General features: G+C 41.9%; 1 protein-coding gene across 7 annotated transcripts in view; it reads right to left on the bottom strand.

Moving 5' to 3' along the window:
• The window catches only part of ARHGAP28 (Rho GTPase activating protein 28), a 240942-nt gene that overhangs the window by 144113 nt on the left and 76860 nt on the right, over positions 1–19969 (bottom strand). For 3 of the 7 annotated variants that reach the window (XM_066352936.1, XM_066352937.1, XM_066352935.1), the window contains one exon: positions 18597–18688. The exons of the other annotated variants lie outside the window; for them this stretch is intronic. The gene's annotated coding sequence lies outside the window, so the exon portion shown is untranslated. The remainder of the gene's footprint in view (positions 1–18596; positions 18689–19969) is intronic. 7 annotated transcript variants of the gene reach the window in all.

The following is a 19969-nucleotide window of genomic DNA, read 5'->3' as shown; positions in this document are numbered from 1 at the left end:
GTGGGAGTCTGTCTCTCTGCCTCCTCACTTCTCACTTAAGAAAAAAGTAAAAAAATAAAATAAAAAGGTTATTAGCAAATTTTTATGTCAGAAACACTGTTATGCAAAAATCTGAACAGCAACATTGTTTAAATATTAATACTTAAACAACTATCAACATAGAATTATATATTCAGTGAAAATACCTTTCAGAAATAAAAGGGAAATAGGTTTATTTCAAATATTAAAAAAATTAAACAACTCAGCAGCAGCAGAACTTTTCTACAAGAAATGTTGAAGGAAAGTCTTTAAGCAAAAGAAACATGATGCCAGAGAGAAGTATAAATCTAAACAAAAATAACAGACTATCACTTCATATCAATATTAATATCAATCTATAATATATATTAAGTAATAATATGCTTTCATGGATGTTAGACTATGATGTTATAGATTACAATATGTAGCTTAAAATTATCACTAAAATAACAGAACCAAGAGGTATTAAGTAAAAATTACTTGGCCCTGGCCAGTTGGCTCAGTGGATAAAGCATCAGCCCAGCATATGGACATTTCTGGGTTTGATCCCCAGTCAGGGCACACAAGTGACCATCTGCTTCTCTTTCCTCCATCCTTCCCCTTCTCTCCTTCTTCCCCTCCTGCAGCGAGTAGCTTGATTTGTTCAAACGTGGGCCCGGGGCACTGAGGATAGCTTGGTTGGTTCGAGCATCAGCCCCAACTGGGTGTTGCTGGGTGGATCCCAGACAGGGCACATATGGGAGTCTGTATCACTATCTCTCCTCCTCTCACTTAAAAAAAAAAGGAATAATTAATTCATCCAAAGGAAACTAAAAAATGAAGAAAAATCCCCGTCAGATGTATGCAGGATAAAAAAGAAAAATATATAAATATATATAATAGATTTACATTCAACCATATCATAGGAGAGTATAAACAGTTTAAATTTTCCATTTAAAAATCAGATTATAGGATTAGATTAAAAAAACAAGACAGGAGAAAACTTAACAAGAAGTCCAGATTAAATGTAAAGGCACAAATAGGTTAAAAGTAAAAGCAGAGGAAAACAAAAACAGTGCTCATAAAGATTTGAACACTTCACCACAAAAAAAGACTGAACATATTTTAAGAGGAAAAAAAGAGATGATGTATAAACCAAGAATGAAAAAGTAAGTACCTCTGTCTCTAAGGCATTGACCCTGATCTTACCACATGGGAATCATTGGCCAACACACGCTGCTTACAATTGACTTGAAGACACAACTCACCTAAAGTACTAGATTTTAAACTTGAAATTAGAAATTACAAAGGATTTATTTTTGACATCTTTTAGACTATCACAGGCCCTGGCATGATGTCTGCTTCATATGAATAAATACTAAATGTGTAAAGAGGGATGAATTGTAGATATATAGATCCTCTCTTAAATGAATATTGTATTAGAATCATGTTTCAGAAAGTTATTTTATATAGGTTTAATAATTTTATATTTTGGTGTAGAAAAACTTGAATTTTATTAAACAAAATAAAAACCTATCTTCTTCCTCCTTCCAAATTTAATGATATTCCTTTAAACTCAAGTTTTCACTAAAAAATAAAACAACTTATTTTTAAAAACCTGAAGTTAATCACTGTTCTCTAATTTCCTTTCTCTCCCAGACTTCCAAATTGTAGAAGTTGGTTCCAGGCAGTGCCCAGCTCCTCAGAGATAACAAAGGTATGCTATTTTGGAGAAGAAAAGGAAACAGAAGACCGGAGGGAGGGAGAGAGGGAGAGAGGGCCTGAAGCGGATTACCACATAAACATTCATGGAAATCCAGAGTCCTTAAATTGTAGGCATTGTCCCCGAGAGGACTGCCAGGACATTCTGGCCTCAGACAGCATTCTGACGGCAGAGAGAGGCCTTGACTGGAGAGCGTCTGGAAGGCAGGGATCTGTGAGCAAACGGCCATCTTTCCTTTTCCATCTGTTCTCAAAGCCACACGGAACAAACTCCAAAAAGCATCATGGGATCTAAGTTTCTCTTCCCATTTCTAAAGTCTTGCCTCAAGTGGGGGCACCATGATGTCAAAGGAGGAAAAAAAAAGGTGTCTTCCACAAAGGGACAGATTTTGAAAGTGGATACATCTTGCCACAGGAAGTTAACTTCTCACAGCGGCTGAAGGGTAATAAACAAACAGGCTCAGACTATGAGCACCCAAAACCTATTTACTTTCAGTAAACATATGTTGGCTATTAGATATATAAAATTTTTTTTCCCTCTGGTGAGCTCTTAAGTTTGCCTAGATAAACCTTATCTTATTGCCATCATTAGTTTCCAGAACTCTCTACCAACCAGCCACCTTGGCTACTGTTTGTTTCTCATTTTCCTTTTGTTATTTACATTTTTAAATTAATTTTGAAGGAAATATAAAATCGTGTGTGTGTGTGTGTGTGTGTGTACATGAAAAGGAGAAGGAAACACTAATAGGTACTTTCACGGATAGATTAGGCTCTTTTTTATCCAAAGGTCTGATGGGACTTTTGCTAAATCAGGTAACTTGCCAATCTCATTATTTATAAGATCTATCGGATGTTGTAATGAGGTATTTTTGAAAAAAGACAACAAAGTTGAACTTAGCAATTTAGAGGGGAAAGAGAGAGAGAGAGAGAGAGAGAGAGAGAGATTACCTTTAAAAAGAGTGCCGTGAATTGGTTACCACTAGATTTGTTAGTCTGACTTTTTCTGATGATGAAGATGTTGAATATAAAATGTTGTATTAAATAAGTGGATTTAGAATAAGAAAAATCTGAGTATCTTTGAAGGCAAAGGGCAGGGAGCTTTTTGAACAGGGGAGACTGATTTGGGGGTTTGGGTGCCAAGCAGGCTGCCTAGGGGGCAGGAAGGTACAGGTTCAACCTTAGCAGAAGTCCCATTTTTCTCAATCAGGAATAAAGAGGGGGAAGATGAAGATTTGTAATGGAGAAAGACAAGCCCCATGTGATCTCGATATTCTCTGAAAAAACGAATGTGTGTGTGTATGTATGTGCGCATACCCTGTGACTATCTGCTGAGAATTTCTCTCCGCGAGTGCCTGCCCACAGAACCTTGCTGGCTGTCTATTACTAGGGCCCATCGCTCTTTATAGGTGCCTGGGCCTTCCTAAGAGTACTTGTAATATTACCCTTGCATGGTGCTATACATTTTGTTAAGCATTTCTATCCATCTATATACCCGACTGTCCCCAAATGTAGGAAAAGCCTATTGGCCTTAGTCATAACAAACCAACTTTACCACCTGCTGTAGTTTAAATTTAGACCTCACTGTTACACATAAAATGTAATGGTATAACTGTTGTTTGTCTATATGTTTTAAAACTTTCTTTGGGATGTCCCAGGCAGTGGTCCAGACACCACAAGTGTTTAGGGAGAGCCAGCCTCTAAATATCTGGTCACCCTTTTTGTAAATGGGAACTAGGACCCAAATGCCTCCTTCACCTTATGCGCTGGGCTATATACCAAGCTAGCCCAATAAGAAGGGGCATGTGACCTGGAGCTGGAGTCAGTGAACTATACTACATGTGGGCACATCTAGTCTGCTGGTGGCTTTTTGAAAAGACAGCTTTACTGACACAGAGCCATTTCCACTTCATTATAGTCTGTGGACGCATGCACGCTGCAGCGGCAGAGGGGAGCAGATGCAACAACCATCTCATGGACCACAAAGCAGAGAGTACCGACAGCTGTCCTTTTCCAGGGAGCCTGCTGGCTCCTGACCCAGAGAGAAAGAACCTGTGCAGGAGCAGGCTGCTGCTGTGTGCCTGCCTGGGACCCGTCTAGAGGAACCCTCCCCTTCTCCCGATCAAGGGAATAGAGTTTCTTGAGGAGTTGTGGCTGTTGGAACTACGCTCCCCCATTCCCCTGCCAGGACCCTCCTGGCACATTAAGCATCTCTGAGACTTGACTCTTCTTGCTGGACCTCAGGAAGTGGGAGGCTCATTTGAAACTTGCTTGTGCTATTTTCATACACATCTGAATCTTCCTATAAAGGTCACTTATCTAGAGAGAACAATGCTCTCTGAGTTCCACCCACTCCTGGGCTTAGAAAGTTAGCCATCAATAAAACCAATGTGCAGGAAAATACTCTAATGGCAATCTGTGAAAATCGAATTTCAATATTTCAGTTTATTTAAATGTCCAGGAAGTTTAAATGTTATTTCATCTCCATGCACTTAAGAAAAACTGTAATTGAAAAATTAAATTGGTTGTTGTGTGATTATAAAATTCCAAGGTTCAAGATCTGTCGGGTAAACAAAAAAGCAGAATCTGAAACAAAAGCTTCTGACCATTCAGTGAGTCTAAATGATGTACAAGAAAAACCGAAAACCACTGTGAATTTTTAATATGAAAAGTTAAAGAAAGACAATGCATTCTAAAAATTATTGGAGCGTAGCTACATCCTCCAAGGGACAGGACAGTAACATGACGTCAGCAGCCAGGGCAGGGTCAGGTTGCTCCTGCAGGGACTGGTCAGTTCCAACACCCCTCTGCAATTCACAGGACTGTTGCTTCATTTTCCTATTACATGCCAAAGGTCAATGAGCCAATTTTAAAAAGTGAAAATTTCTTTAATATTTCTGAAGTCAGCATAAAGCATTAATCAAAAAATACTGTGATTTACTTATTTCATTCTGAAGAAAAAAAATGGTTTGAACAAAACTTGCTAGTTTATTACAAAACTGAGTTTGGGGGAAGGATCACATGAGTGGGGACAAGACTGTCCACTGTGTGTAGTGTGGTATGCTACAGAAAGCAGAACAAATTTGGCAGCTATTTTAAGCCCAATTTTCTGTGTATTTTACAATACCATTAAGTCTAGACTTATACATCATACACATTCTCTCAAAGAGAAATATTATTAAACGCTAAGTGGAAAAACAGCTTAGCAGTGTTTACCTAATGTTTTTATTTTTCCTAACTGAAAATAAAGAATTAATATTAACTTTATCGTTGTACAAAGTATAACTTCTCTCTTCTCTTCATATCCATTGCATGAATGATCTAGCTGAGCCTTGAGCCTCTAATCCAAAACACTTTCATACTGATGAATGAGTCTGGGTGTAAAATTTTCCGTTTAGATTGTGAACTATATTTTCTGAAATCCTTCATGATCACCCTTAACCTTCGTGGGTCTCCCTGAACAAATGACAAGTCAAAATCAAACCCTCATTTGGAAGCCAATACGCATCCTTCACTGTTGAAAACAAACAAGCCTGTCATCTTTTAAATGTCACTGCCAAGAAACACACATTATGTTTTACAATTCACAATATGGCTTCACAAGGAACTGAGGTGGGGGAAGGAAGGAGAGGAGAAAAAGACATTTCAACGGTTTCCTGAAAATCGGCTGCAATCCCTTATTCTCTTTCACTCAGAACATAACCTCTGGAGCTCTGAAGTTAATTTTCTCCTACACCATGTCTATCCACCCCAAACTCACTCATTTCCTTTGGGCATGGAGAGATAGAAAGAAGAGGAATAAATTAACATGAAATAACAGAGATGCACATAAAAAGAGCATCCATGGTCTGAATACATAAAATAACAGTTCAGAAAGAAATATTGGAGGAGTAACTTTCCCCATGTGTCCTTATTTTGAGTGTAAGACCTTACCTACTCTTATATGCCAAGGTCTTCTATGTTTAATCACTATCCATAACAACTATGGACCTTATACTTTATAGAATTTTAGATATCACATTTATCATATCCCATAATTATTTTAAATTAGGAAGAAATGGAAGCCCCAGGTGTTAACTGACTTGCTCAAGGTCACATGACTTGAAGTAGACTGGTCTTTGGGGAAGAAATGTGGAAAGCTTTTGCATCCAAACAGTCTAAACGCCCACCAGTCACGCAGACTAAGATGATTCTTTCAAGTCCCTCCTTATGTTCTGCTTAGAGTTCAAAGTACAAGTTTGAACCAGATAATTATGAGCATCAGCAGCTATAAGGAACAGATTTTGTTCATAAGTGGGCTGGAAACTGGCTAGATTAGAGCTATTGCTAGTAGGACCTGCAACATTTGTGTGTCTCGTGCATTAACCTAAGAATGTTGTAGTTGAAAGAGGAAGGAAGGGATTGCAGCAATTTCTGTAAAAACAGTGGAAAATTTCCATCACCTGGTTAAGGAAGGCGAAGCACAGAGTTCTACAGAGGTCACCATTGCTACACCGCTATGGTTGTCCTCCTCCACTTCTTGCCAAGCCTGAGCTCTGAAGACTAAAGAAGCGTACGGAGGGGCATTTGACTCTATGAACCCATGCTTCTCTCTCGGACTGTGTCACTCTACAGGGAGTGATCTGGAATGCTGAAGGAGAGCTTTTGGATTGTTGGAATGACTAAGGGACTTGCCAGTATGTAATCAGAGGGCTGGGAATGCTAAGAGTCCTACAGTGCAGTGAACAGTCCTGCACCAAGAACAAATTGTCTTGTGTCACACATGACTTTCAAATACTCTGGTGGACATTCACCACAGTTGAAAGACCTGTTTATCATTTTCAGAACCTAGAGCCTGATTCAGTTTTAGACCTAATAGAAAGTATTTTTGCAGACACAGAATTTTACAGCAACACAACTAATTACAGTGTAAGTTGCAAGAAAATTGTACTTTGTTTTGTTCGGATAGGCACCCTTCTGGAAATCCAGGTCAGGTGCAGCAGTAGTGCATGCAATACAGCTCGTGTGGACCAGTCTCCAGCTGCCGCAACCCCATTCAAGGGAATTCTGCCTTTCAGAGCAACCACTAGACTCCTTCATCCTATCATCTCGTTTAGTCATCTACCAATGTTTACATATTGAAATATTCTATAAAATATACTTTCTTCATATTACATTACAATGGGGCATTATATTGATTTTTAACAAACTTGAGCGTATAGGTAGGTTATGTTACCTTTAAATTTTATTTTGGGATGTTAAAGGAGACAATGTGTCTGAAAGGACTGAGAGAGCCCAGGCTGTGACCATTCTTTCTTTTTCTAGAAAACCTCTCACTGCTGGCTTCAGCAACTGTGTTATTTCCTGGTTTTCTTGAACACTCTTGCTTCATCTATTTCACTCGTACCCAACTCTCACTGGCAGCACTGTCCCCAGTTTCACCCCCACTCTCTATTCTTACTGATTTCTCTCTCCCTCTTTCTTCTTGGACTCTAACACTCATTTGCCAAATCACTCTCAAAGTTAGACCTTGAGTTTCCCAGTTCTTTTGCTGAATTCCATGCCGCACTTTCACTTGCTCCCTGTACAGTACTTGGATATTCTACCAGTGTAACATCTCAAATGAAGCAAGTCCAAAAAAGAACTCGTAATCTTCCCTGCAAAGTCTGCTCCACCTATATTCTTGTTTTTCTTGGTTAGTGATGATATAATTTAACAAATCTGCCGAATTAGAATCCTGAAATAATTTTAGACTAATTCATCATTTACTTTGCCCAAAGCAATTGGTCACCAAATCCAACTAAACTATCTTAAATCTTGAATATTTCTAAAATCTACCTAAAAGCACAAGTGTTCACACTTTTTCTAAAATATAACAGTATTAAAGTCTTAATGTCAGGTGTGGTTTAACTTATTAATTTTACTTAAGTTATATACTGTAGGAGAATCATAATTTTAGAAATGTTAGGCAGAAGATGTTAAATATAGGTTTTTATGAAAATTTGGAAACAACCAACTAAGGGACCAGCTTGGTATTTTTATTTTGCATCCATACAAAAGTTATTTTGTGCCCATTAAAATTTGCTAATGGAGTATCTTTATTATTATAAGAACTGCTTTTCATAGTGTTAAACTTAAAAAATCAAGATCTAAAATTATCTTACCCATATGCAATATGTAGGAGGAAAAGACTGGAGTGAATCATTCATGGTGGTTATGTCTGGTGAAAGGATTACAGATGATTTATATTTTCCTCCTAGTATTTTTTATCTTCCAGATTTTCCGCCAAGCTTATGGTTTTCCTATAAATAATTATTTTAACTCCTTTCAAGTCTTGTCAATAGTGCTTGTACCATAGGTCAGCCTTTTATTGCAATTTCCTTGCTTCCTGTATCTTTTCCCTTCAGTCCATCCTCCACATTGTGGAAAATTACAGTGAGTTTTTCAAAGTGCATGTCTGTTCACGGAGTTCCCTTTCTACTGACTCCCTACCATGCAAAGGGCAAGGAGCCAACCTGTAAGCATGTCATCAAAAGGTCGGACAACTTCTCTCCCAAGTCAGTTTTCTCAGCCTCATCACCGGCAATTCCTCACCAACAGAGAGACCTTTCCACCTTTGTTTGAACAAGCCATGGACTGTGGCATTTTTTTTGCAAGGTTATTTTCTTTTGACAGGAATGTACTTTTCCCCCTTTGCTGCCAGGTCAAGTAACATGTTTAGCCTTAAGACTCAATTCAAATGCCATCACCTCCCTGAAGCATTTGCTGGCTGAGTTAGGAACCACTTACCCGCTCCTCCCAACACTGTTGTGGATACTCTCACATTTCTCTCTTGGTATAAGAGATGGCCACAGAATTCCTCTTCCTGGGAAAATACTGTTTCTTAGTAATCTATGTATTCCAAGAGCTGACGCAAAGGCTGGCACACAAGAGGCACTCAGAAAGTATCTGATGAACCACCAAATTAACGTAGGGAGAAAATCAGCAAGCACCTAAGATACCATCTGGTGGGGAGAAACTTACGCCAAACTGTAGTTTCTGACCACACAAAAGGCAGAAGGAACCAAAATGTACTGAATGAAGCAGAACTATTCAAGTTAAAGAGGAAGTGACAGTTGGATTAAGCAGTGTTGGATAACTATTGGAGATTGTTAAAAATAAGATGAATTAAACTTTTACATTTAAAAAAAATCTCATATCCTAGCTGGTTGGCACAGTGGTGGAGCATTGACTCGGTGTGTGAAAGTCCTGGGTTCAATACCCAGTCAGAGCACAAAGGAGAAGCGACCATCTGCTTCTCCCCACCTCCTCTTCTTTCTCTGTCTTCTCCTCCTGCAGCCATGGCTCGATTGGTTTGAGCACATTGGCCCAGGGCACAGAGGATGGCTCTGTCGAGCCTCCGCCTTAAGTGCTAAAAACAGCTTGGTTGTAAGCATGGCCTCCGATGGGCAGAGCGTCAGCCTCAGACGGGGGTTCCAGGGTGGATCTCGGTCAGAGCGCATGAGTGAGTCTGTCTCTGTATCTCCCCTACTCTCACTGAAAAAAAAATCTTTCGCGCCTATGTTGTTAAAATACAGAAGTCTTTGAAGGTTGTATCTAACACTTTTCTTTCCTTTCTCTGGGGTCATGAGCTCCATTTCCAAACTCTGAAAAATGTAATAAGATGGACATGCTAAAAGAAATGATTAAGAATTCTTAGCAAAATTTCTTTGTCTTAACAAAAATTCAAATTATATTTAACAAAAAACTAAAAATATATAACACCCACAGTTGGATAACATAGGTGAACAGCATACATATCTAGAGAGGAACTCATTAGTAGATATATAGATAACATTAACATGATCACATCCTTTAACTCAGGAATTCTGAGAATCAAATACTGGTGTTCTGCCTAACATTTTTAATAAAAAATCATAACTTTGTTTAAAACTGTGCTTTTGAGAGGTAAAGCAAAACACCCATAGAAACACCTGTGGGAAGCCGAGACACCAAACTCATACTTAAGGGTCTATCACTTTACACATCACAAATTCTAAAATCTCAATGCCTGTGCCACGTTCTGGGTCAACTAAAACAGAATCCCAGGGAGTGGAGCCCAGGTGTCAGCATTTCTTGAAAGCTCCCATTACTGAGAACCACTAATCTACATGGAAAGATTTTTCCAATTGTAGACCATGTTCCTAAAAGAAAATGTGTATCTTCACGATTATTTTTATTGTTAATCTCATTCTTTTTTTATTTTCCCTTTTTCTTTTCTTTTTTTTTAAAGATGGAGAGACAGGAAGGGAGAGAGATGAGAAGCATCAACTCATAGTTGCAGCACCTTAGTTGTTCATTAATTGCTTCTTTTTTTTTTTTTTTTGTAATTTTCTGAAGCTGGAAACGGGGAGAGACAGTCAGACAGACTCCCGCATGTGCCCGACCGGGATCCACCCGGCACGCCCACCAGGGGGCGACGCTCTGCCCACCAGGGGGCAATGCTCTGCCCCTCTGGGGTGTCGCTCTGTTGTGACCAGAGCCACTCTAGCGCCTGGGGCAGAGGCCAAGGAGCCATCCCCAGCGCCCAGGCCATCTTTGCTCCAATGGAGCCTTGGCTGAGGGAGGGGAAGAGAAAGACAGAGAGGAAGGAGAGGGGGAGGGGTGGAGAAGCAGATGGACGCTCCTCCTGTGTGCCCTGGCCGGGAATTGAACCCGGGACTTCTGCACGCCAGGCCGATGCTCTACCACTGAGCCAACTGGCCAGGGCCCATTAATTTCTTCTTATATGTTCCTTGACTGGGCTGCTCTAGCTAAACCAGTGACCTCTTGATCAAGCCAGTGACCTTGGGCTTGAACCCAGTGACTTTGGGCTCAAGCCAGAGACCATGATTCCACACTAAAGCTGGTGGCCCCATGCGCAAGCCAGTAACCCTTAGCGTAAGCCCAATAGGCCTGGGTTCAAGCCAGCAACCTCTGGGTTTCGAACCTGAGCCCTCGCGGTTCTAGGTTGATGCTCTGCGCCATCCCCGGTCAGCCTCATTGTTAATCTCATTCTTAAAAAGTGAGAACACATGAAATATTCTTACTACCAAAGAAAGCTAAATAACACCGCATAGTTTAAAGAATTTCCTTTACTCCAGGGATGCTGATTTTTATTTTAGTTGACTTTTTTCCTTATTTTTAAAATACATTTTCAACACAAAATTTAAATCTGAATAAATGATCATATTAGAACATTTTAATATTCTAATATGAATATTAAAGGCCAAAGGAAAAAATCTGGAGGATAAAACATTTAGGCCAAAGGAAAAAATCTGGAGGATAAAACATTTTGTAAAAAATTTTTAGGCCAAAGGAAAAAATCTGGAGGATAAAACATTTTGTAAAAAACTAATCTATAAAATTAAAATTCATCAGGAATTTTTTTTCCCCACAGCAAATTTTTAATAGCTTTGAATGGCAGTTCTTGCTGCAGGGAGAATCTGTTTTAATCCCTTTAATCAAATTTTAAATGGTACAATCCTATATCATTTTTCAGGAATTCACTGAATAGCAATTATGATTCCAAGGAACGAAGAGAGCTGAGCGGTCAGTCACTCTGAGATGGTATTCCGGCAGGCACGGACCGATAAGAGGGTCACACTGGGGTAACTGTGAGGACTCGGGGTTCCAACCCTCCCTTCCTGAGGGCTTCTCTTCTCCTTTGGGCTCTCACATTTTTACCCTCATTGTCACCAATTTATCCCAACAGTTAGAAAAACCTTCTTACAGTGTTAAGTATATATGGCAGTATACTTTTTCAAAAAATCTTTACTAAAAATTTAAAACAGGAAAAAAATGGGAAATTTGTAATACATAAACTTGTGACCAATGGTGACTAATAGTACAGTTTGGCTGGTATAAATGAAACTGCAAAATGTGGTTTTGTTTAACTGACTCTTTCTGTACTCTTTAAAGATAAGTGCCTTACTCCCAGGGCCATCCCTACTCTCAGTAAAACTTATTTCCAACATTGTATTGGAATACTCCTAGAGGAATATTTTTTAAAAATGTTGACCCTCAACTTATACCAAGAAATAGAATTTATATCTCTATCCAATAGACACATATACATGCAACAAAGAAACATTTCATAAGTCTCATTATGCATAATGTGCTGTGATGTATTTCCTCTTCTATTCCATCTGTTCAAATGCTAATAGTGACTTAGCTGATTTTGTAACCTATCAGTGGGTAGTATTAGTAGTTGGAAGACTAAGCAGAGTCTGCAGATTTCTGTCTCAGGCTAGTGCTCATATGTACACAGAAGCTCATTTATAGATCCCAAGCACAATACTGCCCCTTTCTCGGTTTCTCAACTGTCTGCCTTAGGATTACGGGTTGGTTCAATCACTTCCAATACAGTAAGGACTATGACATACAGGGGTGTAAGAAGAACAGAGTCACAATCAGTATATCAGGTGTTAGTGTTCACAGACCTTAATCCAAGTTCTAGCTGCTTGCAAGCAGAGGAAGCAGAGAGGTCAAAGCAACAAGTGTTGGCCGAAGGTATGGCCTGCCCCGGGCCAGAGAAGAAAGAGCTGGTGGTGCTCAAGAACCCAGAATGGTAAAGACAATCTTTCTCTATCACTCAGTTTTATTGCCAGGAAGAGTCAGCAAAACTGTGGGTGAAGAATACATTTTGAGTGATACGTCTGCTTCTCTTGAATAATGAATGAATGGGTGAATGAATGAATCGGTTAAGTTATATTCATAGCCCTAAGCCAATATTTGTTTTTAAAAAATTCATAATAGTATAAAAAAACTGTCCCCTCATTTTGCTTGGGAAATTTGAAACACGTGTTATTTCATTTAAATGAATTATGCAAAAACTTGAATAATGCAAAAATCTTGTTGCTTACTGCTGACAAAAGATGGGACCGAACTGGGAACTTTTATAAGAACCTTTGTAAAGGGGGATTTAGATTCTTTAAGAAGCACTGAGATTAATTCCAATGACAGTTTATAAAATAATCAGTTGGTTGCTTTCTCCATGAACTTCTTTAAAAAAAAACAACAATCAGTCCTTAATTTCTTTATGGCTCTGGCTGTCCATAGGCACCTGCTGTTCAGCAGCTGCTGTGACACAAACAACTGACACCGCCGAGAGCTAGCTGTTCCCTGGGAGAGATGTTGCTCTTTGTCAAATGTGACATCAGGGTGAGGTTTGAGGATGAAGAATTACAATCAGGTACCTTTATTCAAATTTCTCAAATGTGACTAGAATGAGAAAGCATGCCTTCCACAAGAGTTCAGAGGAACTTCTTCACTTTCATCAAGCAAAGTGACTAATTTTGATAACTTTAGTCTTTGTTTCCTTTCTCTCCCTCTCTCTCTCTCTCTCTCCCTCTTGCCACCAGCCCCCAATCACCCTCTAGCCCTCTGAGGTCTAACTTTTCCCCCAGGAAAATCAGCAACATCCCAGGCAGCAGAAAACAGTAGCCTGGACCTGAATCATTGCCACATGGTCCAAACCTCCGGCAGCTAAAGGTAACATCTTCACCTAAGTTATATTTCCGTTCCTGAGCCTAAGACGAATGGCCCCCTGGCTACTTCCCCATGAAACTGGACAGAAAGATGTCGGAAAAGACCTCAGAGCTGTTCTCAAGACCTGAAAAAATTATTTGTTACCCTTACCTCACCTCCAACCAACCAGCTCCCAGCAGGACCCCAAATCCCTAACCCACAGTGTCTTGTGATTTTACCCACAGGCCACTGGGGAATTGGCTTTTTAGTATCAGCTACCGTCTCCATATTGCCCAACTGATTATGAAACGATTTTCCTTTCTATACTACAAAGTCCTGCTCAGGCAGTTCTTTGGGACAGCATGCACAGGCGGACGCACTCACTAAAAACAACGGGTGTTAGATGACTATGTCTTCATTCCTTCACTAAGTCCAGTTGTGACCAGGACTGTCTCTTATTCTTCTTCATATCCCTAACACCCAGGACAGTGCCTGGAGTTTAGAATGGGTTCAATAGCCCTTCACATAAACAAATAACGGCAGAGGTAAGAGGGGAGGGGAGGGGAGGGGAGGTGGAGGCAGGGCAGGGCAGGCGAGGAGAGCTGGGGGCTCTCCCCAGAACTGAGAGATTCCATGCAGAGTAGCTAGCTTCAACCCCACAGGGTCCTAGCTGCTCACTTCCGGAGAAGAAAGTTGATCTCCTGAGCAAAGCTTCTCAATCTATACTTTAATCACCTGGAAATCTTGTTAAAATGCAGCTTCTGATCCAGGAAGTCTGGGGCAGAACCTAGGAGTCTGCATTTCTTCTTCTTTTTTTTGTATTTTTCTGAAGCTAGAGACGGGGAGAGACAGTCAGACAGACTCCCACATGCGCCCAACCGGGATCCACCCGGCACGCCCACCAGGGGGCGACACTCTGCCCCTCCGGGGGGGGGGGGTTGCTCTGTTGCGACCAGAACCACTCTAGCGCCTAGGGCAGAGGCCAAGGAGCCATTCCCAGCGCCTGGGCCATCTTTGCTCCAATGGAGCCTCAGCTGCGGGAGGGGAAGAGAGAGAGAGGAAGGAGAGGGGGAGGGGTGGAGAAGCAGATGGGCGCTTCTCCTGTGTGCCCTGGCCGGGAATCGAACCTGGGACTTCTACATGCCAGGCTGATGCTCTACCACTGAGCCAACCGGCCAGGGCCAAGTCTGCATTTCTAACAAAGCTCCCAGGGCTTACAGATGGTGCTGGTCCACAGTTTACATACAGCTCAAGTAGCAGGGCAGCCCTGGAACCTGGGCTCTAAGAACCTGCAACTGTGGCCCACCTGGGGTGCGGGGAGGACGCAGACGGCAGACTCAGACAAGACAAGGTCATCGAGACTCCACTCTGGTGTGAGAAGCACTGGAGGACACCAACGAGGAAAAGATGAAGGACCTCATGGCGAGCAACTTAGGAGGACGGTCTGTCACCATCCCCAGGCCAAAAGGGCTCAAGGAGGAAAAGGTACCAGAAAAATAACTTTGAAGCTGGACCAGAAACAGTAGGACGGGTCATGAAAAGAGCTCTGTTCTTGGGTATCTGGAGTCAAGGAACACAGGCACATCTCAGGACAAGAAGGAGAATAACCCAGTCTCACCCCCTTCCTCCTTTCTGAGCCCCCTGCGCCTCCCCTTGGCCCAACCCAACAGGAACCTGGAGGGAAAGGGGGCTTGTTGATGAGCCCCTGAGAGCTGCCCAGAGCACAGGACAGTGGAGTGGGAAGGAGAGTGACTGCAGGACACAGGGAGCTCTCCTATTCGGACACTGAGAACCAATGGGCAATCTATAATTCTCTATAGTTAATACCCTCAAAACAGAGTCTTTACTTGTCCCTGGGGGCTACAGAAAAAGATTGCAGCAGTGTGCGCTGGTTCTGTAGGCAATCATTAGGAAGAAAAGAACTTCAAGGGGCTTCTAAGTCGGGATGGCTGGAAGGATAAAAGAAAAACAGGGTGAATGCCTGAGGAAGCATAAAGGAAGTGCTGGAAAGCCGTTAAAAGACTAGATGGGGAAGTTAAGAACAGGGTGGTCCCCTGTGGGTTCCCTCGGAGAAATGGGACTGGCGGGTTGGGGCTGGGCACAGGCCAGAAAACGAGCTTTCCCTCTGCCTGACACCTTCCGACCCCTTTATGACTTTAAATGCAGTATCACTGGTGGGTTTCCAAGATTTGAGGGAGAAAGCAGACCCAAGAAAAACTAGAAACAGTAAGCACTATGATTAAATACTCAGTTCCTAAAAACACTCAACCAGAAGTTTGTTAAGGAAATATGATTTTAATTATACTATATGTATATGTGTGTGTGTACATATACGGGATCCTCATTAGAGCTCTAATCTGGGCTCTTGGGAAAACATTAAAAAACGGAAAGAGCAAACTCCTCATATTTGGATTTTGAACATATTAAAAACCAGCGTCTTTTTTTTTTTTTTTTTTTTTTGTATTTTTCTGAAGCTGGAAACGGGGAGAGACAGTCAGACAGACTCCCGCATGTGCCAGACCGGGATCCACTCGGCACGCCCACCAGGGGCGACGCTCTGCCCACCAGGGGGCGATGCTCTGCCCCTCTGAGGCGTTGCTCTGCCGCGACCAGAGCCACTCTAGCGCCTGGGGCAGAGGCCAAGGAGCCATCCCCAGCGCCCGGGCCATCTTTGCTCCAATGGAGCCTTGGCTGCGGGAGGGGAAGAGAGAGACAGAGAGGAAGGGGGGGGGGTGGAGAAGCAAATGGGCGCTTCTCCTATGTTCCCTGGCCGGGAATCGAACCCGGGTCCCCCGCACGCCAGGCCAATGCTCTACCGCTGAGCCAACCGGCCAGGGCCAAAAACCAGCGTCTTTAGCTCTAAAAAATAGTGTCATCTCTCACCGCTGAGGGATGCTCCACGCTCACCATTAATCCTGGGGACAGTGCTAAAGCACAGTAGCCCTTCCCAGGTGTGGAGGACAGCTGACCTGTCTGAAATCTCAAGCAAGTGAGAACCCAATCTGGACCCTCACTGATGAGGCAGATCTGGGTGTCCCTTGCCAGGACGACATGATATAATGTTGACTGATGTGTTCCCTCTTCATCACCTCCAGCCCTCTCCCTTAAGCCCATATTTCAAGAGATAGATATAGTTTGGCCAGTTCACCACTTGCTCCAAGGGGAATTACCAAGAGAGGGGAAAAAAGGAAAACAGTAAACAAAGAGTCAAAATTCTTGGCTCCAGCTCAAATGAGAGACAAATTAGTTTTGAAAAGAGATATAAACTGGCAGAAAAGGGTTTTTTTGTTTTTTGTTTTTTAAACCACCCCTCACTAAACTGTGAAGAAGAAAAAAATCCCGGAGAGAAAAAGGAGCATTACAAACAACTAGAGGCCATGTACTCAGTGTCCCACCCCCAGAATAAGGCCATGACAGATGGGGTGGGAGTTGAGGTCCTTACAGTTTTCCCTAAGAAGTTTGGAAGGATCTAGAAAGAGGCTTGCTTCCTGCTTCTCTTCATTAATTACTAAGGAAAGCTAGTGCAGAGACAGCCCATGTCACAGGACAAGAATGGGTAGGGATGAGCTTGGTGGGCGAAGGCAGATAGGATCAGGCATTCCCTGCACTGCCGAAGGGGCACTGGCTTTAGCGGAAAGAGGAAGGAGAGAAGGCAGACTGATTCTCGGTCGGACAGACATTCCTGGCTGGAGACAAGGGCCGTGATGGCAGAGGTTGCCCAATGGGTAGCTCAGAACAGGGACTCAAGTGGGAGCCATGCCCATGCCCACAGGTCCATATTTGCATTTGAGGAGCCCTGCATCTAATTCCATTGGGGTCATAGGGTCCATCCAGGGCTCAAAGAAGTCAGATGAGCAGCGGCTGAGTCTAGGTCCCCTGACTGTGCCTATCAAGGCACTGGCTTAAAGCAACAACACGGAGTGGGCAGGGGGAAGAAGGGGAAAGACTAAGAATAGTCCTCATTTGTAACCAGGAGCAATTCAGAAAGCACTAAATTGGATGAAGCCAACTGGCTGTGGCTGTGACTAGATTAAGTATTTCTGCTGTCTGTCAGAATGAGGGGATTAGAGTTAGAATATAAATATACTGCCAAAAATAAAAAATAAATTATATTCTGTGACTGTGAAATTCATGTGCTTTACAAGACAGATTGATTTTTCTCAGTCTCCATTGCTTACATGTTATATGTGAGTATTTGGTTAATCTCAAATTCTACAAAGGATAGAGAAGCTGATTCTGGTTGGCCATCTGGCCTTGGCCTTGACCTTACCTGAGGTCAGATTTAAAGCTGGAATGGCCTTACAAGTCCAGCCCATGCTAAAAAAATTGGCAGCCCTGTCTGGGAGCATCTACCCAGGTCCTTGGTCCTGCCAATGAGGTGACATGTGCGTCAAGCCCTGCCCACACACATGACAAGATAACTGTCCTGTGTAGCTGCACTGCTCACAGCAGGACCTGACCCTCCCACTCACCTCCCCTTTCTAATGTCTTCCATCCACATATTTCCACTGACTTTTTCAAACTATTTTAGTTCATAAGGACCTCTCTTACATAATCTGGGGACTCTTACATTCCATGTCAGTGGATGAGTGAATTTCTGCCAGAGGTTTATTAGAAAGACACACATTGACCAGAGTCATTTTGAAGCAACAAAGAATTGTCAGACGCCTATGCACATCTTGGCAAATGGATTTTTACCATAAACTAACACATCTTTTCCTGATAATGAGGAAGATGTTTAAATGCTACACAAGCTTAAGCAGATATTTCTGCTCTCTATAAGGACTGACAAGCAACTGAATGTGATCATTGCTCTAGAACCAGGGCAAATGTTCAAAAAAATGGCTGTTTAAGGGATCATGTGACACCTTTACTCTGGGAGTTATGTATTGAAACTTTAATTGTAGAATTCTGAAAAAAACAACATGGACACACATTTTATATAAACATGGTCTTCATGTTCAGTTGATGAAAACCAAGTAGGAATAATGGTAAAGCCATCTTGCATCCTGTTTTACCCAAGGAAATGTGATAAATGTATGCAACCCCAGAAAAAGACTATTTTGCCAGCAATATTATTAGTTTTCTATCATGTGAAGTCCACAACACTGATCAGAAGCCCAAAGAGGACAAGTATGCTTAACTTTGTAGAAGTTCAGTATGTATCTTAATACTGCAATTTGGGGGAATTTATCCAATGACATGATGCAGGATTGTTTGAATAGGCAGAACAAAGCACACCCTTCAACAATACCTCGGCCCAAGCTAAATTTGATTTTTACAGTGGCCTGTGTAAAGGCCTGGGCTCTTAGGTCTGTATGGCTCTATGTCGTGGACATTAGAGGAAAAACTTCTTAACTACTTTGGCAGTGTTCTTTGAGACCTGGCCTGGAGAACAATGGAAATGGACATACCAGATTAGCAGCAGATTGCTTCAAATGTTCTGACCCCTGCTTAAGCTGCAGAGTTAGGCCAGCGCTCTGCTTACAGATGTGAAGTGGTGATTCTGTAAGAGGAAAGGAGGGATACCCTCAAAAAAATCGTCTTCCAAATCCATTAGAATGACCTGCTGTAATGGTTCTATGTCCCTGAGTATAAGATAACTTATTATTCACAGTACCATTGAGCTAGGAACTAGATCTAGACACTGAATCACATTCAGGGAAGTAAGTTAAAAAACATTTCCAGATAACACAGCACTCACCAAGATACTTAAAATAGAATTAAAGAGGGAAGTTTGACTCTGGTAAAAGTGCATTAATACTCAGTAATTATGATATATGCAACACCCCCTAGTGCCTAACTTTGGGTAAAATACCCGTTGAAAATCCTCAACCATCTGCACTATCGTAGTTTATTTTTACAGATAAACAAAGGGTTAAGAAAGAGAATTAATCAACAGCCTGAGGACCAATAACTGGTAAGGCGAAGATCTAGGACTCAGACTCAGGCAGAACTCCTTGCCCTCCCTGTTCCTTAGGTCCCTCCCCACAGGCTACTTGCCGTGGTGTCGGTTTTCATGCAGTGGACAATGCCTATGAATAAACAACACAACCAATTTTTTCCAGAAGCTTCTGCTCATTCCTGAAAGAGCACAGCACAATAGAATCAAAGCACTCACACATTTTTAGGACCCAGGAGCTGCCAAAGTTTCCAAGACATTTCACAAGAAACCTAGAGCTCATTAAGGGATTGTCAATCATTTTATGTGGATTCCATCACTGTAGTAATTTATTTAAAAACTAGAAATGTGGCCCTGGTCAGATGGCTCAGTGGTAGAGCATTGGGCCTGGCATGTGGATGTCCTGGGTTCAATTCCTGGTCAGGGCACACAGGAGAAGTGACCATCTGCTTCTCCACCCCTTCCTCTCCCTCTTCTCTCTTTCTCTTCTCCTCTCTTTTTCTTCTTTCTCTCTTTTCCCACAGTCATGGCTTGATTGATTTGAGTGCATTGGCCCTGGGTGCTGAAGATTGCTTTGTGGAGCCTCCACTTCATGTGCTAAAAATAGCTTGGTCATGAACATGGGCCCAGATGGGCAGAGCATCAGCCTCAGAGGGGAGTTGCCAGGTGGATACTGGCCAGGGCACCTGCAGGAGTCTGTCTATCTCCCCTCCTCTTGCTTGATAAAGAAGAAGAAAAAAACCCTAGAAATGTAACATGCAAACTTTATGGAAAAGAATCCTAAAGAAGAGCTGGGACATTTGACAAACAATTTATGAGTGAGTTATGCATATCTCCAGACTATATTGATCCATAGTCAATTTACAAAGAACAAACTATTTCCAA

The sequence above is a fragment of the Saccopteryx leptura genome, chromosome 11, assembly GCF_036850995.1.
Source record: "Saccopteryx leptura isolate mSacLep1 chromosome 11, mSacLep1_pri_phased_curated, whole genome shotgun sequence".
Taxonomy (NCBI): domain Eukaryota; kingdom Metazoa; phylum Chordata; class Mammalia; order Chiroptera; family Emballonuridae; genus Saccopteryx; species Saccopteryx leptura.
The sequence above is the reverse complement of the archived record's forward strand: the minus strand, read 5'-3'. Positions and strand labels throughout refer to the sequence as shown.